At 37.7% G+C, this 24,259-nt stretch overlaps 1 long non-coding RNA gene across 2 annotated transcripts in view; it reads left to right on the forward strand.

Annotated features, from left to right (window-relative positions):
- The first annotated feature begins 840 nt into the window (after positions 1–840).
- The window catches only part of LOC116216422, an 84,074-nt gene continuing 60,655 nt past the window's right edge, over positions 841–24,259 (forward strand). For both annotated transcript variants that reach the window (XR_004159134.1, XR_004159135.1), the window contains exon 1: positions 841–922. This is a non-coding gene — a long non-coding RNA (uncharacterized LOC116216422). The remainder of the gene's footprint in view (positions 923–24,259) is intronic.

Below are 24,259 nucleotides of genomic sequence, written 5' to 3' on the forward strand. Positions count from 1 at the left end.
ACCTTCCATATGCTTGCTGAGGAGCTCCAAGATGGCGGCAGTGGGAGGTTTGAGGCTTAAAGCTCACTTCACTTAAATTGTTTCTAAACAAAAAAGGCAAGTAGCATTATGGCAGTAAGGTAGAGGTAGAGGTAGAGATCTCTCAGGACTTGTGCTGGCAGGGCTCTGTCTCCATACTAGGCCTCTAAGAAATGGGTAGACTGTGCACATTTGGCACTGAGGCCCAGCCATGTCCAGCAAGGTAAAAACATTTAGGCCAGGTTTGTCTTGGGGAAAATGAACTTGCAAGAAGATACATTCTGTGTGCAATCTCAGTTCCCTGAACAACACCCCTACCCCTTGCTTGAGGGGAAGAATGTCTCCTGTGGGGCTGAGGGGAACATGACAGCCCCCTTCGAGAGTTGCCTCCATCTTGAGTGTCGCTCTGGGATCTGAGCTGGACAAACAGCCATGAGGGGGAGTGGAGCTTGGCTGTGGTCCCTGCAGGGTTTGGGCTCCTATGTGATCTCCAGCTTCAGAGGCCATCCTGTGTTTTTTATATCTTGAATGGCGTATGGGGCCCTCTCCAGATGATGCAGGCCTTGAGATGTTTCCTGAGGCTGGAGAATGGGAAGATAGTGAAAAGGTACTGAACTTTATAGGGGGAAAGAAGCAAAGTGCTTTAGAAATGCAGTGTTAAGCCACTTCTCCATGTCAAGGGGTATCTGGGCTTAGATTTACAGGATAAGATAGTTTAGGGTTACAGGGAAGCGTTCCCTTTTTTAAAGTGGACTTTGACAGACAAATGCTGCAGAATATCCCAGGGCACAGTCCTGCACTGAAGTGCACCTGCTTCTTCCAGGTGGGACCCACCTCAGTGGGAAACAGGCCCAGTTGCTGGCTGCAATCTGCAATCAGAGGTCAAGTTCGTTTTCCTGAATCGGTAAGATCTTTACTTTTCTTGCTTACCTAATCAGAGGCTTAGTAGCTTTTATTTCTTGGTTGTCTGAATTTCTAATGATCTGAAACTTAGTATGCAGATTATCTCCGCTACTAAAATGCATCTACATACGTCTCAAAATGTGTTTGTAAGCTCCAGCACATGAACTGTGTACTACATTGAAAAAACACTGTGCAGAATTTGATGGTTGTACAGTAGGAAGTAATCATTTTTTTTCCTTGCACTTATCATCTCATTAATCATTGCTGCCACCATGATCTCTTCCTTGTGATGGGTTTATTGTCTCTTTCTTGTGTGGAAAGTTCATAAATAACATGGATAGTGTTTTTTTATATCTTATTCAGAGTCAGCGATAAACACACTTCTTGTATTTTTAACTTTCCCTTTGGTCCTGCCAGTATACACCAGCAAAATTTAGTCTGTCTTTATGAATTATGCATTAAACCCAAAACTCGTATCAAAACTTAAGGAAAATATGATTCATCTATTGTTACCTTGTTTTGATGGATATAGACTAACTGGATGATAAGAAAAAAAGACATGCAGTACTTGTATAATGTATGTAATAAAATTCACATAAGCCAGATTCGATAACCATTGCAAGTCTGTACACATGTAAAATATTGCAAATCATAATTCAGAAATGTGTGAGATTTATTCATTGTGGCAGGAAGCTTGAAGAATATTCATAATATCTGGAAATAAGACAGAACATATCTGAAATTTGACTCCTAAAATCGTAGACAGCTGGTAAACATGGTATCTCTTCACTGACTCTCACAGTGTATGGCACTATCAGAAATAAGATTTTAATTCTTCTTCTAGTTATCATGGGAAGAAATTGGAAATGAAACAAGAATTTCTGTTAGTGATAGGATTTTATGGGCAGATAATAGAGGCCCGTAACTGGGGAATTGAGATGGCCTGCAAAAGCCAAGTTAAAAACATGGCATTCTTCCTCTCCAAATATGGACACTAATTATTGTCAATCTGTTTGCTGCTACCATGTTTCATTAATCATTGGAATTGGGCATTTCCAGATTGTTAGGTAGAGTTGCAGATTTGTCTTAGTTAATGATACAGGAAACGAGTTTTTTAAGTCTCACAATAATATACTTGTCTTGCTCTTCAAGTGAAACGATACGATAAATTAATTGCATGCCTACACATTGACTTCAGATACTTTTAATAATCAGCATTTCTGACACACACTTTACCATGGCTGTTATTTTTGAAAATACATTCTGTGAAGTGTGACTGTTTTCCTTCATTTCCCCAAAGATGCTGGTATGTATGTGCAGAGAATGAACTGCAACTGGGGCCACCATCAGAAAAAATAACCTGTTAAATAACAGTCTGAGCAATTAGAGAACTTTCTGAACTCTTAAAGTTTGGAGTACTTTGGAAATCTCATTGCTGTACCTGTTTTCTATTAATACCTGGATGTATGCCTGCATTCTTCGCAACCTGGAGGAAACCTTCAGGCTGCATTTGATACTAGACATACATAATTTTTGTATGGCGGCTGTGTGAAGGATTTTCATTTGCCTTTTTTCCCCAAACCTGCTGTTACATAATTAATTTTTAGAAAGCCTCTGTCTGTTTACAGTAAACACAAGAGAAATGGGTGAATGTCTTCAAGTAAGAGCTAGTTAGTGAGAAAATATCCCTTCTGCAGAACTCTGCAGAGTTATAGCTGTAGAGACCCAGTTTCTGTCGTTTGTTTGTCAGTTTGCCCACGTTAGTTCTCTCCAGGTGTTTGATGTTACTCTATGCTTTTCAAGAGGACAGGAAAGGGAGGATGTTTCTAAATAATACGTTGCCCTGACTTCATAATGCTTGTTTTGTCTGGCAAATGAATTATGTAAACCTTCTCCACCCGAAACTGTTTCAAGTCAATTAATTGTTGTAATTACTTAAGATTTCTTTTTAATGAATATGACTCTCCAGGGATTTGGTGATATCCTGTCATCTGTAGGCCTGATAAATGAAATCTGATTTGTGGCGTGCTGCAAACTGAACCCTTGTACTTGAACGATGTCTCTCTTTCCTATGCACTCATTTAATGGAAGAAATGCCCTTGATGGAACTAGGAACATTTGCTTTCATTGGTTCCTAGTAAGGTAAATTTTGGCTTTTACCCATTTTGTTCCCCCTTTCTTTAAATGCAGGCCTTGTTAACACATTGACAATTAGTCAGGCCAAACACATGACCCCAGTGAGGCTGCCTATTGTAAATTAGACTCGCTTAGCTGTTTCATCTCTTGTCTCCATTAGATGCACTGAAATGTGAAAGATTAGCAGTGACCAATGCTGTATAATGATTTCTTGTATTATACCTGCTTCTCCCCTTCGATACCTTGCAGGCAAAACAGCCAGATTAAACAAGGAACCCTCCCTTTGTTTGTGTTCAATACCTAATTTCCAGTGTTTCTCAAGAAAAACTGTGCTGCAGATAAAGACAAACAATCTGAGACATCATGACAAAGAACCACGAAGTCTGCACCTAGTTCCTGTAAACAGTGCAACTGCTTATATACCAATTTTAGCTATTTTCTCTTGAACTGCTGTGTACATAAAACAATCTAATCACCAATGCTTGCCAAGTATACAGCAGGTGGAATTTTCCTGATTGAAATTCCATTGATGAAATGAGGATTACTGCAAGACCTTTCCTGAATACCACGTGGGTACATTAAACATTGTAAAATACATAGCATCAGGCTTGATCATAGTTTGAAATGTAAAGACAATGAATTATTGTGTAAAGAGCACTTTGACCTTTTTCCATTCTAGAGAGGGTGTCTCAGACATGCATAGCTGTCTAATTCTGAAGTCACAGGTGCTAAAAATGTACAGAAGGGCCCGCAAGCCTGATAATAGAACTGAATTAACAAATGGGATAAACTGCCACGTGTATTAGTTGTTTAGGAGAAACAAAGGATCAGGAAGCATAGAAAAACAATAATTGTGAGGAAAGAGTGAGGGAGCAACACAGCAGTATCTGGGAGAAAAAAAATATCACAGAAAAGGAGAAAACGCTGGATTTTCACGGAAAGGGATCTTGAACTCTGGGGTTCAGAACCTGAGAATGGTTGCAGTAATCTTGACAAAATGACTTTAAGCCTTGAATCTTTCCCAAACTCTAAACCCGCTTCTTTAATTTGGCAAAAAAATAAAAATGAAAAATACTGTTGCACTCTTTGCCTTCTTTTTATTCTGAGTTGGAAGGAACAATGGGCAAGAATATAGATGGAGAATAAAGTACAAAGAACTGGTTCTCCTGGCTTGATGGATCCAGCTGAAAAAGCGGTATCTAGAAGTATTATAAAACTGATTGTCTTTGGTATAGTAATTGGATGGAAGACATTCAGATCACCTTTGATTAGATAAACTTCTGAAACTACTGAGATTTATCAGTGCACGGATCTTATTCTCAGAGGATTCAAGAGAAAGTGTCCCATTAACTTAATGAATCAGGCCGCAAGAGAACAACTGCTCTTGAAGTCAGAATGAGAGATTTCCCATCAGTAGTGCAAATTCTGCCAATAAAGGCAATCGGATTTCTCAAGTGAAATGAGATTAGAGTGTGTCTCCCCCGATTTTCAGTAGTTAAATGACTGACTATCCTGTAATAGTCTAATTATTAGATTTTCTTACAGTTTTTTTTTGTTCCAAGAAGGAATGAAAGTTTTCTTTCTCTATTGAGGTTGTGTGGCAGCCATGGCAAGGGTTCACTCATGCTGTTGCAGTCCTGACCTTTGAAAAGTGGCATGGTGCATTCATCTTTTCCAACCTCATCTGCCTTTAGCAAGGTGTCCCCAGCCCTGGAACTTCTGGCAATTTGACAAAGGCGTCTTCTTACATGTCAGTTCTTGTTATCTACTCTGTCTTCTTGACATATGACACACATGTCAGGTCTCATTTTTTCACTACTCGCTTTGTTAGCCCCTTCACAGGTGCAAGATTTCCACATCTTTTTTGATCCATTCCCAGGGTACTTCTTATTTACCTGAATTACCTTTGTGGCTTTTCTCGACAACTTAAAAAATCCTTTTTCTCACTGTTGGTTTGTTGTTTGTTCTTCCCAAAGGAAAACAGCTTTTCAGAGCCCTAATTAGCTAGCCAACATAAACTACATCCATACCTCCTTTAAAAATTATACTTTTCCAGCTAGGGCTCCAGGAAAAATACATGAGAGGTTAACTTAATATAAAGAATGTCTGAAGGCTGAAAGAGGAAAGAAAGTGCATTACTGACCTTGTTACTCACTGCTTGTACACCTGCAGTAGAACGTCCAATAGGAGATCAGGTAATGGGTAGATATGGTTGAAATTGTATATATTAGCTGCACAGGCTTAAACTCTTACTGAAAGTGATGAAATTAAGAAAGAAGCCTCGTAATTTAAATCCCTTATTCCTCCCTTCATATGTGGCTTTTTGCACTACTTTACCATTGTAAAGCTTACATCAATCTAAAGTCAAATTGACATTGTAAATGAAAGCAGATACTTTCAGCAAATATAAATTTTGAAAACACTGATTTGCTGTACTCTAATCTTTCTAGCTTTTATACCAATTAATATACTTTGATTTTGAGGCTTTTTGAGATTAAGGTATCTCTTCTACAATCACTAGCATAAGTAATTACAACTGTGTCTGTTCCACTTCAGAATAGGACAAAACTGTGAACAGTCACATTCGTCTTGCCTTTCAGAGTCCCCCTGTTGATGCAGTCCACAGAGATGATTTAGACATTGACAAAGCCATTACTTTGTTTTTGCATAAAGTTTAAAGAGATTGTTTGTATTAAAGAATGTTTTTAGACTACTGGCTAAGTGGCAACCTAAGTATATCTGAAATTCTGCTATTGATTTATATCACAATATTCATACTGTTTTCTTCTACAAAACGGAGTTGTCAAACAGGCAAAACTGTCACACTGAATTAGAACACGGTTCAAATGTAAAATATAAAAGAATATTTAACCTCAACTTAGAAGAAAGGTAAATGACATTAGCAAGGGAAAGGTTAAAATATTATTCCTATCAGGTAGCTTGTAGCAATAAAACAGAGGTTGTAATATTTTGTTATTATAATCAGTATAATGCATTCTTTCAGAAATTTCCTATGGGCACATACTTTTGTGCTATAAACACTTTAAACTGTGTCTCAACAACAAAAACATGAAGAACCTACCTTTTATAAGATATTTGCTGATATTTATGCATGGCTGAGTACAACAATGCCTATCTCTGAGAGGTGTTAAGTCCCTTCATTAATTTATTATTTATCACGTTTTCACTGTTCTTAAATGCAAAAGTGTTTATATATATATGATTGCATGCATATTTTTAAATATATATGAAAAGCAATATGTGAACTTATTATTCTGGCTCCCTAGATCTTCGTTCCTTGCTCACCTGCATAAAAATCTTAAGTAAGCCATTGGTACTGAAAGTGTGAAATACAGTAAATCATTTGAATGTATATAAATCAGACATCTGTAATACACACTGTAGCAAGGAAAAAGGCATCAAGTTTGCCAGCCAGTGCTATTCTGACAAATCTAATTGTAAATATAGTGTATTGCTAAGGCTGTGTTATAGCAAGTTTCATGAATTTAAAAGGGCAAATAAGTTATTTCTCTCTTTACTAATTATCCCGCGTGAGGTGATGTAGCATAGTTAGAATTTAAATTTTGACTTCTGTAGTAAGTCTGAAAGACTTACTCTGCTGAAAGAATTTTAATCCAGGCTTGTGGGTTGTGGATTACTTTGCACCCTACTGTAATCAGCAAACCAAAAAAGATGTGCAAATTGATACCTTCTGGACAGAGCACTTGAGAAGACAAAGGACAGTGCTTTCTCTCAGATAGTGTTGTAACCTTCACACCAGTTTATCTGGAAATAGATTTTAAGCATGTCAGAGATCTTCAGGAGCAAGTGTGGTTCTAAACAGGTTTAGGTTCCGATTTTGATCTCTTTAGGTTTTTTAGATTATTTTTCATTGTTAGTGTTTTGTCAAGGACAGCCAAGAAGATGGCTTCTGGTTATTACATATCATAGAATCATAGAATGGCCTGGATTGAAAAGACCTCAAAGATCACCTAGTTTCAACCCCCTGCTGTGTGCAGGGTCACCAACCAGCAGACCAGGCTGCCCAGAGCCACATCCAGCCTGGCCTTGAATGCCTCCAGGGATGGGGCATCCACAGCCTCCTTGGGCAACCTGTTCCAGAGCTTCACCACCCTCTGAGTGAAAAACTATATATACCAGTCTCATAGTATACTGTGGTGGTGTACTCCCTTTCACCTGAATTCAGACACTGTGAAGTGCTGTAATGAAACATTATATACAGTTTTTTGTTGGAATGTTCTCTACAAATGTGAGGATGATGCTGCCATACTACCTGACCTTTTGGATTGAGTACATAAAGCAGCTGCAAATAGTGAATTTATGTATGAATTACTTTTGAATGTGGTCATAACTAACAGATAATAGTATGCACTTGAATATGTAGATGTGCCTTTAATTAGATCAGATTTGAATGGACTTCATGTTGGGTTAGGGTTTGATTTGGTTTGTGTTTTATTTTAGTGATTGTACTAAGTTTCTTTCTATCAAGTTGATTAAAAAAAAATAAAAATAAAAAATGAAAAAAAATAGCTTATCTATATATGTACCTAGATGAAATGTAAGAATCACAAATTCCCATAGAGGAAAATCAAATACAATTATGTCATGCAATGAACAGAATAACAAAAAATTGTTTCCCTTATTTTTTTTAAATCTGTCTGAGTACAATGTCTTTGTACAGTTCTTTCTCACTTTCACCTCAGCCACTTTCTAAGGCAATGTGAATCTATAGGACCCTGCTTTTGCTGTAGTTGGATCAGTGAAAGATCAGATTAATTATTTACTTCAAGTGCCCCTTATTGTTTTACAGTCTATAACAGTATATTATAGATCATAATCAAATATACAATAATAAAATTTACCAATTAATTTTATCAAATAAACACGTTTGGAATTGATTTGTAACACATTTGCTATCTCTCCATGGAAAAGTAGCAAAGGTGAATGTTGGGGAAAAAACAGCTAGAATGCTTAGATTTTTTTAATCAAAACCCAGAGAATCCTCAAAACTTCTGCTTAATGGCCTGTTTCATCCCATACAGTATTTCACTTGATTTTCCTTCCTAAATCTCCCTCAGCCAGCCAGTACTCTTTGTACTGTGTACACGGACCTCTGCCTTTTCCCAGCTACCACTTCTTCTGTGGACCCAGGACTGTGATTTCCTGACATCCCCACCCATTTTCAGAAGAGTTATGCTTATTCATGTGATTTTTTTGAAGCAGAATCTGTTTAAGCACAAGGCATGATAACTCTAATTCATCTCATCTTGCCAGATAAAAACATTACACCCTACACACTTGCCATACCACAAAGTCGTTGTTATTAGCAGGTTATTTCCTGCAAAGCATTTCTCATCTGCAAGGCATTCACTTCTGAAATCATTTCAGAAGAGTTGCAGGCATCTGAAAATATCTGAAAATATCTTCAAGTATGCTGGCAGCTCTGAAAATTATATCAAGTACCAGCCACATAGTAAAGAAATAAAAGCATATTTCTTCATCAAAATTAGTGAGCAGTAAACAGGAAAAGAAAAAAAAAAAAGAAAAAAAAAAGATGAATTCAGTTATACACATACCCAGTCAATATTAAACTGTTACATTAGAAATTGTTAGAATGACTCTGGAGAGGGGTCATAGCGACTGTAGTAGCCATACTGACAGATGTCAGACCGGGATAAGTTTGTAACAGATGAGTGCATGGCAAAATAATTCATCCAAGAGAATGTACATGTTGGTGAAAAATCTGTATGAGGAAACCATGACCGAAAGCAATCTGGGTAAAATAGTTTTAAATAGTCTCATTTCATAAAGTGAGGGCTCCAGAGCAAAGACTAAGGATATATGATAATAGCACCACCAAATGTGTTGGAAAATGGCTCAAAAATAGTTAAAATGTTCTAACAGTCATGCAGCTTTAAATAATTATAATAATTTTTAAGTACTTTTAATTAATTTTTTAGGTTACAAGCCTGCAAGAATTTAATTTATGTTTTCATGTCTTGCATCTGCAAAGACAAGGATTTTTAATGAAAGTGATAAAACAGAAGTTCATTTTTTTACAAAACTTATGTGGTTTTAAGAGCTTATTCAAGAAGAGTAGTAACTATCATGGTAAAATGACAACTGAGCAATGCTGTGGCCTCATATACATTTATACACAAAACATATGTGATATAAACTTAGTGACATCTTTCTTTGTATTGAAAAGAAGAAAAAAGGAATGTGGTCTTGTTTTTTTTCCAGAAATCTGTACTTTCTCTAATGTGGCAAATAGAGGAATTTTCTAGCTCTCCCAGCTTCTGGCCAGTAGTAAATCTTCAAGTGGGAAGTAAATAGTTCTTGTTGTGTGGCCTTTGCATGGAATACACATTTAAGAACCTGAAAGGTGACCTTTTAACTCTACAGTACTAAACTATCTAGCAGAAAAAAATAAAGGGAGGTAGAGAGAAAGCTGGACAGATGCATTATTTAAACATGCTCCTTAAGAATTCCCTTACACTCCTGAGTTCTTTCTCATCACCATAAGCTCTCTGTTAGGTGTGAAGCCATAAGCATATGAAAGCTTGTCACGCAGGTGTATTTCCTATACCTGCCACACTGTGAACTCACCATGTCTCTGGCCCTGAGGAGAAGTTCTCTTTCCTTGCAGCAAGATTATGTTTTAAAAAGCTGACTTTTAAACCTCTTACTGAATTTTTTAATGGTTTAAATTCATCATGTCACCAGCTGCTGTGCAGCTAATAGAGCCATAAAACACTGTATTAAAGGATTACCCATGCAAAATTTCCTCTTGTGCTAATGTGAATTTTAATACTTTTAACATTTAGTTGAGATGAGAATGTCCAAGAACAGCTTGTTCAATAGGTTGTTCTATAAAATTAAGTTCCTCAGCTCATCACAAATGCCAGGACTCCATTAAGTTAAAATTTTACAGAGAGGCTAAGATGATTCACTGTATAGCATTTGCAGGGAGGAAGGCAACATCTGCTTCTCCATTAATGCTATAAAACAAGGAAGTAAAAGACACATGAGCATCATAACTGCAAGGGAGCCAGCCTGAACAACTGAGAGTCCTCGCTCCAAGTTAGTTGGAGGTCAGGAACATGGGGTGTAAGAACAGAGGGGGTATCTAATCCCACTGCCTGCAGCTGAGTGACAACGGTAGGCTTGGACTCCACTCACATTAATGTAAAGTCAGGATGAATTTTGCAAAACAAGTCATTTCTCTTGGTAGGAGGCATGGAGAAGAGAAGGGATAGACATACTTTTGAAGCTAAGGGTGAGACCTTTATTTTTATTCTTGACTATGAACAGTAATTAACAAGGTAGTATTTATGCACCTGAAATAATGCATTGACTGCAATAAGATATCAAAGGCTGCAATCTGGATTTCTTTCAATCTTTTTTAGTTACTTTGACAGTAACAAAGTGTCTCTCTGCAGTAGCTGTGGGATTAGACACATCCTCTGGCACAACTCCCTGCAAAGAGAATAGTTTGGGGGTATCCTAACAGTGTTAATGAAGAGCCCGACCAAGTCCCTCCACCCTTCTATCTTACCTGTAAGGATAACCCATGGAAACCTCCATCCTTAACTAGATGCAATCCTTGTTGATTGCTGGAATTAATACATAGTTAAATACCTGGAACTTACTCAGAATTCTTTTCCCTGGTTTTCATTCTAGCAACTTGTTCCAGTACCAGCTGCACAAGCCTGTGTCTTACACTGCCAGTAATGTCTTGGTCATGTTTCCAGATGAAGGAGACTCTCCATGGAGAAAACGGTTCATACTGCTAAACTGATGTACAAAATTTTGTTATAGTAGTAGTGGTGGTTGTGGTGGTGGTAGTAGTAGTGGTAGTTAAGGTTTCTGATGCTCACTCCAGTATGAAAACAGGACAGCTGTTTAAGGCCCAGCACAGGAATGGTGAGGAAGTTTTAATACAAATATGCTCAAGCGGCTGTTCCTTACCCCAACAGAATTTTCTCCACAGCTCCATATTTTGTTCTCCATGTGTATTACTGTTCTGAGAGCCTGTCATTTCTTATCAGAATGAGAAAGGCTAAAGAGATAATATTTCAATAACATACTGGCCTGATCATAAAATAACTCAATGGAAATGTGTAACTGCCTCAGGCAGCACAGCAGGATAGTCAGCAGTCAGATGATTTCTATTCTGGGTTTCTTTTTTTATGGTTACATTTTCTGTTATATCAGACATACCCTCAAGTCTTAGTTATGCTTTTATTCAAAAGGAGAACCACAGTATAAAGACCTAGAAAACTTATTATGATATATTACTGTAAAGAAATAAAAGTTGGTGCCACGGTAGCATATTGATAAGGACAGGCCTGCCACATTAATTGACCTTTTTCCATCTCAGCCACCAGGGTTGAGGCCTAGGCATCCTAGTTGCTTAGCAACGAGGTCACTACTTTACAGGCCTTAAACGCAACAAAAAAAAAAAAATCAAAAGATGAGATCTTATTATTTGACAGAAGAAAATATTTTTTTCATACCTTCTTTTTTACCTCCATGCTCTATTATGTATAGAAGGAAAAGTGGGGTCTCAACTTTTACTGATCAAAAGAGATCTAAAGAGACAGAACAATGCTGAAGCCACAGGCACACGTTCCTGCTTGCTTGCTACAAGTACTAACGAGATGCTTTCAACTTTTAGAGCATCCAGAGATGTTTATAAATAATGTACATTTCTTCTATAAGCATAAAATATATGCATACATTCAAAATATTAAGTGATCCTGGACAACATACATAATTTTTTATGACATCAGAGTGCAGCAGAGAAGTAAAGAGGCATTCCTATTGTTTAGATGCCTTTTTTAACATTATATCATAAACATTAGTTCACTGCTATGTTTAATGATAGGGCTTGAGGCAATACAACATCTCCTAAAGGTCAGCTCAAAGAAAAGTTTGTTTCTTCCCTTCTCAGCATGAAACATAGGAAAAAGTCACCACTTCTTTTAAACTTTATAAAGGCCATGGAACAAGAGAGTGTTTTCCTGCCAGAAAGCAAAATGTTTCTACAGCAACATGAGTGTAGCCAAATGTTCACTGCAGGTCTTTCCTGGAGAGGAGTCAGGAAATCTGTGTTATATTCCCCAAAAGAGTGATAAATGATTTCAGGAATGCCAGTATGCCTTAATTTCTCCAGTTGCTAGATGGGAACAATAATCCTTTCCCAGATAGTAAGTTGAGACCATCCTATTTTATCTGTGTTAATGTAAATAACTGCATGGTTCTCAGTGAACAAATTGTTTAAAATAAAATAAAAATCAGTATTTTCCTCTCAACAATATTCCTTTGTGACTAAATTTTATGTTTAAATGTGGGACACAGTGGAAGGTTTTGAATCTTGTTTATTTACTGTGTTACCTGAAGTAATTCCCTAGACTTCTCTACGGTGTTTTAATCCTCCCTTACTGTTACTGCTTGAACAACAGAAGTATTATAGCTTTTCACAGAATCATCTTATTGTCAAGATTGGAAGTAGACTTTGAAGAACATCTAATCAAGCTCTCTTCCACCCTCTCCTGATATCCTTAATCTTATGTTTGTGGCCATACGCTGTACTTGCTCCAGTCTTTCTTGTACTGCACCCATCACTCCAGATGTGGGCAAGTGGGGGTGAGTGGAGTGGAAGCATCACGTCTCTCAACCTGCTGGCAATGCTGTGCCTAATGCAGCTCACAAGATTTCTTGCTTTCTTTGCTACAAGAACACCGTGTTTACTAATGATCAGCTCAGAGTCCACCAGGATCTGTTTTGCAGAGCTAATTTCCAGCTGCTATGTTTTTGCATAAGGTTATACATTCCCAGGTGCAGGACTTTACACTTTGCTGAAATTTGTGAAGATGCTGTCAGTCCATTTCTCCAGCTTATACTGATAGTTCTGAATGACAGCACAACCACACAATTGAACTTTGTGTCACTGATACACAACCCTTCTTGCCTTACTTTTCTGCTGTTCCTAAGCACATGTCACTGTCCATTTATCTAACTTGCACTTCATCAATTTGTCTATGAATGTGTTATGGGAAGTACAGACAAAACTCTTACTAAAGCCAAGATAAACAACAACTATCATCCACCAAGCTATCACCTCATCATAGAAGATAATCAGGTTGTTTCAGCATGTCTTCTTCATACATCCATGCTTTTAGTCCTCAATGTTTTTGGAAATGGTTTGCTGGAGAATTTGCTACTTCACCTGCTTAGGGATTGCAGTGAGACTGACCAGCCTGCTGGGTGTATCTTGTCCCATCCTATGGACTTGTGTATGTCCATTTTTTTTCAAATGTTCCCTAACCCAGGCTTGTTCCATTGGATCTTCCTTGCTGTGGGCCTGAGAAACCCAAGGTTCCTGAAGGCCAGTCTTACCAGTAAAAACTGAGGTGAAGAGAGCATTAGGTACCTTCATCTATTCTATGTTATTTGTAACCAGATCAACTGCCTCATTCAGCAGTGGACCCTAATCTTCCTTTTGCCACTGATATACTTAAAGAAATTTCCTTGCTGTTCACATCCATTGCCAAACATAAATTTGGGGGGCTTGCTTTGGCTTTTCTTACCCCTTGTTTGCATACTCAGTGTCTGTATATTCCTCCTGGTCCCTGCTTTTACCTCTTGTAAACTTTTATTTTTATATTTGAAAGTGCATTCTTGATTCTTCTTGTAGGGATGAGCTTGGAGGAGATAATCCTTGAAAATCAGTCCTCTCTCTTGGATCTACCTTCTCTCCAGGACCATATCCCTGGGATTCTTCCAGGGAGATCCTTGAAAAGGCCAAAGCCTGCTCTTCTGAAATCCAGAGTTGTACTTTTGCTATTAATCTTTTGTGATCTATACCTTTTTGACTTGTTTTTTGCCTTTTTCCAGTTAACATTATTTTAATGTGAGGAGAAAGGGACACTGAATGAATTCTGGTTGCAGATAGAAATGGCAGAAGTGTTGCATGATTTCAAATGATCTAGAATATGTGATGATTTTAAGAACATGTTCTAGACAGAAATAACATGGCGAGGTCTAGCTAGATTAATCTGTATACAGTGCCTTCTCTTTCACATCAGTTATGTTTCTAACAAAATAATGAAAATTTCCACTTTGATGTTGTTCAGACCAGCAGATAGAATAAGCATCTATTTGTTTGCATTCTAATCTTAGTAACCAAGCGAGGAATTTATATTCTCTATTTTGGTACTCTCATTTGCATACTAAATTCCACAATAGGCTTATCACTGACATACATAAAGCATAAAGCTGTATCTTAGAGGAACTGTATAGGACTTAGTGGTCAGATGTTAGCCTATGATATGAAGTTGGAACATGTTGCCTACACAATACATTTACTGAAGAAAACAAATTTACCTGAGAAAATCAATATAGAAAATGTGATAAAGGATATCATAGACATTAATAATAGTCTACACATAAACCTATCCAAAACAAGCTCCACTTTTATAAAAACTTACTTCTCTGCACACACTGTGTCTAGGGATATCTTTGGTTTGATAATATTTAACATTTCTGTGCAGGGAACATAAGGATTCACACAGCTATTTGATCATAGTATTGATTTTAAATAAGATCCACAGGATGATTGCCATGAACAAAAGATCAGTCTTTGAAGAATTCCTTTTGGTTAATTGAGTTTAACCTTCTGATATCTTCCTGAACATCAAAATGCTAATCAGTTGTAACAGGTAAATCAGCATGTCAGAGTCTGTCTGCACCAAGATGGGGTGTTAAATACCCATTAGACTTCAAAGTTAACTGCTTTTGGCATTCATTCATACCGAAGATGTCCAAATAGTTTTGATGAGTTCAAAACTGCCCTACACTTCAGGATTTTGTGAAAGTGTGACTTAGAATGCCAACAGAATGATAATGACACTAATGTCAGGTGGGTAAAAGTATTAATGTAAATGTTATTAACAGGCATAGATTACTTCCTGTTGCTTCATTCATCTCTTCCATCTAAGTGTCTCGTGTAGAATTCAGCAAAACCACTTTTACTGGTGCAGGTAGATTAGATGTATATCATTCAGCAAAATGTTACTTCTAATATAAAGTGTAAGGTCTGGTGTTTCTGGCTTAGACAGAAAAAAGACAAATGGAAACCAATTCCATGAATATATCAAAGCATACATATTTGTGCCTTTAACTGATGATTAATGATACCATGAATTGTTGCTGTGTAAACCCAATTTTCAGTTCCAGCAGCTTCCAGAGACAAGTAATGATATGCTTCCCTTTTGTCTCACTGATGAACTCCAATAAAGTTATGCAAATTATTTGGATCTGCAGGTGATGGCTCATTATTATTCACCATGAAGGTGAAGTTCAAATCTGAGAAGTTGGGAGGGATCACAGACAAATTTCCTCAGGTATATCTCCACTTTTCCTACCGAGTTAAACTAACTCTGTGTGTTCACAGGCACTGACCTTTACTGAAGAAGTTCTCAGGTCACCTTTTAGAGGGGTGCAACTTTCATCCTGAAGTAGGAGGACAAAGTATTTCCCCAGTCAGAGTACTGATAAAAAGAAGCAGAGTATTGTTGCTAGTGGTATGTTTGAAATTTACATGACCTTACAAAGATGTGACAGTCCACTTTTTTTTCCCTTTCCAAAGGGGGAATTGCATAATGCCTATGGAATATTGCCTGTTGCATGAACTCTTACACATAATTATTACAAGTATCTATTTCTCTTCAATTAGTATTCAGTTTTGATCATCAGTGCAGGATTCTTCCAGGATTCTGACCTATCACTGATAGGTTTGTTTTTACTGCAAGAACTGTACTTGAGAATTTATTCAAAATATTTATTTAAGCCATTATTTTTTCATTTTCTTTATGCTTTCCTTTTCATACATTCTCTTTCTTGAGATTGCTGCAGAAGTGGTTTCCATGTGCTCCATTTGGCATAAACTGCACAATATAGAGCAAAGAGGAGATTCTATCTACAAATATTTTTGTAAAGTTTGTCATCAGAATACATTAGGGTTTGAAAAATAGTAAGTCAATCAATAATTGAAAAGCTTCTGTGTGTTTTACTTACAACTGATGATAAAGCCTTTAACTACAGAACTTTATCATGTAGATTTTGTCATTGCACTTGCAATTATTTTCTGCATTTATTACGAAAAAAAGCATGGTGGTGACAAAGAGGAAAATATCACATGAATTTCAGACTTCTTTGGCTTCAGAAAAGATGAATCATGATATGGATAGTATTTGACCAGATGCAGCCTGGAATGTGGCCACTTCAAGGGCAGTGAAGACCAGCTGTGAAATTTAGAAATATTCCTGTGACAGTTAAGAACATTTTAGAGGAACATGGGCATTTAGTGCACACTGAACTACTGAAGGTACATAAGAGCAATGCATTCTCCTCTAACAATTAAAAAACATAGCACAAACTCTGTTGTAAAACTCGCTAGTTAAATGAAAGCTATTTACTACTGAACAAAAACAGCAGTGATTTCCCCTCGCTAAGCCAAATGCCAACCTTTTAAATTCTGACATTTTATCAATATACTGTTTAGCCCAGAGTAAATGACCATTTTCTGATGAACTGAGCATTATGAAAACCAAAGTATAGCAGAAACAAAGTTAACAGATTTGTGGAAATTCTTTTTGTCTTCCTCATAACAGATTCTGAATTTTTTATACAGTTTGGAAAATTGAAGAGCTGAATTTGGAGAATTTCTAACCACTCTAATTCAGTGTGTAGCTAACAGACCTGTGATCTACGACATCTGACATGCATGTTTAGGGCCTTATTTCTATAAGAATTTAAAGATTGAAAAGCTTTTATTGCTCTTGTTGCTTTATTTTGTTTTGTTAGAGAGAGAACTATATTAGCTGTGGAAAGAATACTCATTCTTTCAGTCTGTAATCTTTCTTTCTTGTTTATTGAGCAAAATAGCAAAATAAAGTACCGCCCTTGCTTGGACTCTGAGATGTGAAGAATATCTTGCATCTACTGAAATGGGCCTACACCTGCAGACTTGAAAAAAAATAAAAATCTTGAAATGATATTCAATGAGAGCCAGTGGTCAGCCTGAGGTCAACAGGAATCTACTGGAGTTCAACAGAATTATGCTATTACTGTCAAATAGTCAATATTCTTGACGTACATGGGATCTTGGTTCCATTTGAACCAAAGATTTAGCAGAATCAGCAAGTTCAAAAAGCACCAAAAAAGGATTCAAAATGAAAGCAAATTTTCCAATTAAAATCACAATAAGTAAAGAAATATTTTATCTCTGCGCTAGTCAGAGGATAGTAAATGCCTGCACAGCATCAGTCTCATTTTACATAGTAAGGGATAATACTTCCCCTGAATTATTTTGAGGTGAAAACTACTTAAGAGAAATATTTTCTTCTGCTCAGTCCTTTCAAATCACTTTTACTTTTGTAACCTTGCAGTGAAAAGTTCCTGTGGTCTTCTTATTGCATGCATGTAGAGACGCTTGATTATTTTTACCTTTTGGTTATGCTTTTGATCCATAGCCTACATGATTTCATTAAGACCATATTACTTAGCTTAAACTTCGGATACTTGACCATTTCTTACAGTAGCCCCAGGCTGGGCGAAGTGTAATATTGTTCATGTCAGCTTCCTGGCATGGCAACATGTCATAAAGTATCTGCTGGGATATGACAGAAGAGGTAGGTTGGGGGATGGAAGCTGGAATAAAGAAGCTCAGACACTTAATAGAGCTTGCAAGGAGAGGTCAGTGCCCATCAGTCGTTGGAGTACAGAATCCCAATTACTTAGGAATGCTCAGTATGGGCTGCCTGATGCAGACTGTAATAAATCTTATGGCAGGCATTAGGAACACCTGGTTTCAGATGAGAACACCTTTTTTTAGGTCCACCTAAATCAATCCTCTTTCTTCCCCATGCCTGCACTGATCTCTATCTAGTGTGGGGAGGAAGGGAAAGAAAAACAGGCAGGTGATCTTATTATGGGTCTTGTCAGACTCACTAATGGGAAATGGGTAACAGGCATAAGAGACAAAGAGGAGAGGGTTTACTCACTGCAATACCTCCTGTCATCTTCCTTGTGATTTGAGAGGAGCTTCTTTAACAACTGCCTTCAAATTGGCACATGTCACAACACTGGATTTTCTCCAGCCCGTACTCAGATGTCAGATGAGCTTGCTGGCCATGAGTCCATCCATTAAAAGCTTTTAACACTGTTGACCTCTTGGATATCTTGGGTTCATTGTTCTGTATGGAGAAGAAGGGAGAAGGTAAATACAGTTCAGCTAATGTCAGCTCTGCTGATATAAATCAGAGTACTGATGGTCATTTCAGGGAGCTGAATCTGGCCACATTTGCTGAGGTCCTGCAAAAGGTCCGACAAAAGGATAGCTTCCACATTACATTTATTTAAATAAAGCCATGAGCACTAGAATTGGCAATTTACAGACTCACATCTTTTAGGTTTGCTGTCTGCAAAAGTATAGGCTCTGACTGAAGTTTTTTTCTTGGACTGGAATATCAGTAGGATCTTTCTCCTCCATCCTGCTCTTGTAAAAGATGCTTAAACTCTCAGCAATCTACTGTTCATGAAATTCTACTGTATTGGCCAGTACACAGAAAAATTACGAAGGAGACAGACACATGTGTTTGCAAAGAGAAAATATTTCCATGAGACCATTCCTTGGGAATCAGCCTAAAAATCAGTCAGTGGCAACTGGGCTCAGGTGTAGTTCACTGTGTTGTCTTCTTTTCAAGCTTTATTATACTGCTTTTCTTGCTTTTTTTTTTCTTTATTTTCTTCCCAAGTCATTTTTTCCTTTTCTTTACTGTGAGCTCTTCCCTCCACAGAAATTCCTAGAAACACCCAGAATGGGTGCCTTCCATGCAACAAGTAAGCACAACGTATGCACGAATATTCCAATTTTTTAGGCATTGTCCACATATGCTTCACCTTGTGGTGGCCTGTAGATAATGTAATCATCCTAACGCTGTCACCTGTCAGCATCCATTATAAACTGTCATCCAGTTCCAAGCCTGGCTAATGCATCCATAAATTTCCATGATCAGAAAGGCCGGTTTAAGGCCATACACAAGAAGACAAAACAAGTCTTCCTGCTTGCACTATGTAGCACACCAAAGTTAAGCCATATGTTGAAGTGCAATAACTCCAGCCACGGACATCCACATCCAGGACGATGTGGAGCTTGCTGGCTTCCCTGTTGCACCTTATGAGCAGAAGCTGGATTCCCAGCAGCTCTAGGTGGAGGGCCCTCTTTATGTGCTGGAGTGAAGCAGCATAACTACATACAGTTGGCTGCATTGAAAAGGCACTGGAAAGCCTGCCATGTAGGATCATTTTAGTAATGTTTCTCATGGGACTACCTAACTGATTATCTTCTCTCCCTGGTATCTGCAGCAGAACCAGAACTCTGTACACACGAAGCAACAGGAGCCACTGGAAATCTTCACAGTAAATTAAGTACAATTAGCAGAGCAAATATCACCACTGTTAGCCTTATAGTCTTGTAATTATTCTGATGGACCTTATTATTTGGACTGTTTCTCAAATCAGTGGTCTTTGTAAATGAGTAACACCATAATAAAGGCCCTTTCCAAATACAGTATCATGGGATGCGGTGGAAGAAAGGGTTTCAACTTCCAGTTCAAGGAATATTACCAAGTTCCACTCTAGAAAGTATCTATCAGACTCTCAGTCAGGTGAGTGCTAGAAGGACAGTTACAGAGAGAAGCCATGACCTAGTTCTTACAAGCTAAAGCACTGTTTAGATGTTGCATTTTTGAGTCACGTCCAGATGGTGTTGTGATACCATCTGCAGGACACTGCAGGCGAAAATCTGGCAGTAATGCAAGGAGGAATGACTCAGGCTGCCCATTTCCAGCAACACATCCCTGTTGGGTTGGTCCTCAGTGAGTCTGTGAAACTCTCTGTCATTAAGAGATGATATAACTAAAATGCATAGCCTTTCATACACAGCTTAAGACAAATTTTCCTACTGATGGATGTCCTGTTCATTATCCATTGCTACTTACGAAAGCGTTCTATACTTAGCCTTAGGCTTGCACTGAACATCCACAACTAAAAATTGTACCTCGATAGGAGCCAACCTGGCTAGACTGAATACTGGGGTTTAGTTTCTGAGAATCTCAGTGGGACTACAGAGGCACAATACAGTTATAGAACTGTCACAACAGTAATCTTGAGAGCAGACTTGGGATGAGCAAGCATTTTTAACATTTCAAACTCCTTCTTGAAGCCAATTCAGCCTGTCCATCTTTGCAACTTCTAGGAACTTGTTAACTCTACAGCAGTTTTGTGCCCAAGTATAGATGGAGGTGACTGAGTTCAGACAGCAAGGCTTAAAAGGCTAGTACAGCTTAAAGTATAATTGTTTGGAAAGGTTCATCACCTTTGCTGCTATGTACTGACATCTCTACTGAGTGACAGAGTGGTGACAATTTGTTCTATTTTCTACAACAGAACAAGGGGGAACTCAGGACACACCTGTTGTGAGCATCAAAATGACTAAATGAAATGTGACTGGAAGTGAAAGATTTCAACTCAGAAATGAACTGTAGTGAGAAAAAGGTTTCAATTTATGATAATTCTCCCTATGTGCCCTGCATAGCAGAGGCAAGGCATGGGCAGGTGCCTAGAGCGATAAGGGGTAAATGGGCAAATAAAAACTGCAAGAAAAGATGGTAAAGAAGAAAACTCTACGTAATTAAGAAGATTTTTTTTACTACTGCTGAAGGTTTCCAGTGTATTTACAGACTTAATTTTACGTGAAGAAATCTTAGGCTCATTTGTTATTTAGAGAGGAAGGGCCACTAGGTGGCACAAAAGTTGCCCTAGTTTAAGCAAATTCTCTTTTTTAGATTGGAAAATGACACTCCAGAGGGTGAACTATGGCTGTATAACTACAACATTGTAATGTACTCAGCAAAGGAAACACGTGGATGTTTAGAGGGATGATATTCTTTAAGTCCATTCTGTACTACTATGTACTACAATGTGGTTAATATGGTGCTGTTATTTTTGCCCCCTCCCCAAATTAAAAAAAAAAAACAAAAAAAAATTTTTTTAAAGAGATGATTGATTTTTCCTCAAGAAAGTAAAAGCAGTTCTGCAGAATTAGAAGAGTAGCAAAATTACAACCAACACAATGCTTTTTGTATTACAAACCATAAAAGCAAAGCCGCAGAGAGCTGACAGATTCATTGTACAATAATGTGGTAGTAAGTATGGTGTATCAAAGAAGAATATTGTGTGTTGCTGTGTAGTAGAGTCTACAGAAAGCTCCCATTGAAAAGACAACTTGACTTCAGTGATACTGGAATATTTTTCAAAGAGGTGAGGATGACATGAGGAAAAAATACAGGAAGAATAAATATATACGTAACAGAAGAGGTTGTAGCAGAAAGTATAACCTGAAATCAGTCAGCTAATGTAGAAATCATCCTTACCAACAATATCTCAGAGGCATTTAAATATCACCCTCATTAATTAATAAAACAGAAACAAGACCAATCCCTTTGGTCCCAGAGGACCTACAAGGAATGTAATGCGAAGGAGAATTCTTCTGGCCTTTTGGGCATACAGAATGTTTTACAATTTGCTACTGGGGCTACCAACTGCCTGAGCAATGCCTTACACACTATATGAACATCCACAGAGTCATTCTGGTCAAGGAGACATACAATCTGAAATCAGTTTTAATGAGAATACTTTGATGGGCATTATGTCAGCTTCTTTCAACCTTGAGGTTTTGATTGACTGTTAAGGACTGTCCTCTAGATGATAACAAGGATGCTGTCAATCCTGCACAGATAGCTTGCACCAAGCTTGAATGCAAAAGTAGCGTGTATGCCATACATGCTTTTTCTGCACCAGAATTAATTTCAGCTTGAATTTATTTCACTTCAGGTAGTATTTAAAAATAATTATGGATGACACCCCTTAAAAGAGAGTTGTTCCTGCTGAGATAAACCATGGGTCTGACCATGAGAGTGTACTTCCTGAGATTCAGCAGTGTGGTATGGACAACCCAGTATAACCCAACTGCAACCAGTAATGATGATTACAGCAACTTACAAACTGAGAATCAAAAATAAAAGAAATAAGACTGGCATCCTGCATTGCTTATGCAATAAAACATAACATAGGTCTTTCATAAACATTCCAGTATTCTGTCTTTTTTCCTTAAAGTCAATAGTGAATTTTATCTCTGTTTAAAGGGGAACTATGTTAACCTTATGCTGTGTGTTTAAAACTCTGTGGCTTTCCACTTTCCAGCTGCTAAGCAAAGATTATTAGAATTGGTAATGCATACGTTCAGAGCTGGTTTTAGTAGAGGAGAGGAGAAGAGAGGAGAGGAGAGGAGAGTGAATAATTAATAGGTGTTATGCACTCATTTCAAATATGATCGGTGGATGCAATAGGTGCATATTAGCATGTAGAATCGTAGGTTTTATACACTACTGGGCTGTTACAGTCTATTGAAACGCTCTCTACATTTCTCATATCTGTAAGAATAGCATCAAATGGGAGAAATATTCCCATCAAAATAAAATGATTTCACTTCCTCAGCAGTACAAGTCAGTTTAGTCTGGCTTTGGGTTAATCCTAACTGATCATTCATCAGGTATTTTTATAATCTTTAATATGGGAGAAGAATAAGCTGCTGACACAGCAGGCAAATGACAAATGTTAAGCAGTTAAACTTGCACATTGTAAATGCAGAGATATGCAAGAAAGATTTGTGATACATTTTGCGCTTATCCCACTGTATATATATTCACTGGGAAAGTGGAACTTACAGGAATCATTGTGAGTTGTTGAGCATCATACAGGATTATGCCTGTGATTTCATGCTCATTTTAGATAGGAACAAACTAGATTTTTTTTTTAAATGGAAATACATCTGAGCAAAGATTCTAAGTTAGTAGTACTAAATAAAATGATGTTTACTTGTCTGTAATAGCTCTGACAGACAAAGCTGCAGGTATATTTACAGGAGTGTCAGGCATTTCTGTTCATTACCATGCTTCTGTCCCTCTGGCAGAAGTTGCAGCCCCATGCCTGTGGCTGCAGAACAGGTGATATGAGCTTCTGCAGCACTGTGCTGCTCCCAAATCCTGATGTGCAGGTGTGTGTTGTCTTGGCTGTGCCACTGGGTTACTATATAGGGCAGAAAGGGGAAGGAGGAAAGCATCAAGATTTGCGAACTTTATCTGCTGATTTCCCTCAGGAAACCAGAAAGTTTGCAACATCGTATCTCTCACATTTTCATTTTTAACCTAGTTCCTATCTTTGTCTTCTCCTTTGGTTTGTCATGGTGTTTGGGATCGTAGTTCCGCCAAGGGCTCTAGACTGAGTCCTCTCTTCAATCCTTCCCAGTTAAATCCTTCCTGGAAGATCAGGAAATGTGCCTGTCCACTGTATTTTTTTGAAACATGGACCAAGTTTTTCTTAAGACTTTTGACAAAACGTTATTTGGTGTTTTTACTGCTTTTTATGAATATTTATTTGTGCAATAATTAACAACAGCAGCAATAACAGTAATAGTGGTAGTAGTTGTAGTAGAAGTAGTAAATATAAATTTACCTTGCCTGAAGGTTAGAAAGTTCCCTTTGAGAAGCTGGTTAAAACTAGCTATTTGAGTAATAACCATGGTGATAGTAAGAATGAAGGAAAAAATGAAATAAAAGCCAGTTAGAGCATATCAGTTATTTTAGCTTACAGCAAGGTTCAGATTCATATCTGAACAAACTGGATTTGTCTGCTTACTTCAATTTGCCCAATTATCACCCTCTGGTAATTGGAAATTTGTCCCGCTGTGCATTAGGGGCTCATTAAGATTTTATTTTGACCATTAAAGCCCATACTGCTCGTACTTGCACTCTCTCTAGTTTGTGTTTTTGGAACACCTCAAGCCACAGTGGTTCCCAGCGGAGTCCTGAGATCCCCAAACACTATCACTGCCATAAGGACCAAGGGGAAAATTCTGAACCATGTAGCCAATGACAAAACTGTTATTAGCACAGTAAAATCAGAACTTGACTTGCACTGTATATCTTTCAGATTATTATCTCTATTTCTTCCTTATTTCCCATATTTATCGCACTTCCAAAGGACACTGTGT

This window comes from Meleagris gallopavo, chromosome 3, assembly GCF_000146605.3.
Source record: "Meleagris gallopavo isolate NT-WF06-2002-E0010 breed Aviagen turkey brand Nicholas breeding stock chromosome 3, Turkey_5.1, whole genome shotgun sequence".
NCBI classification, from domain to species: Eukaryota; Metazoa; Chordata; class Aves; order Galliformes; family Phasianidae; genus Meleagris; species Meleagris gallopavo.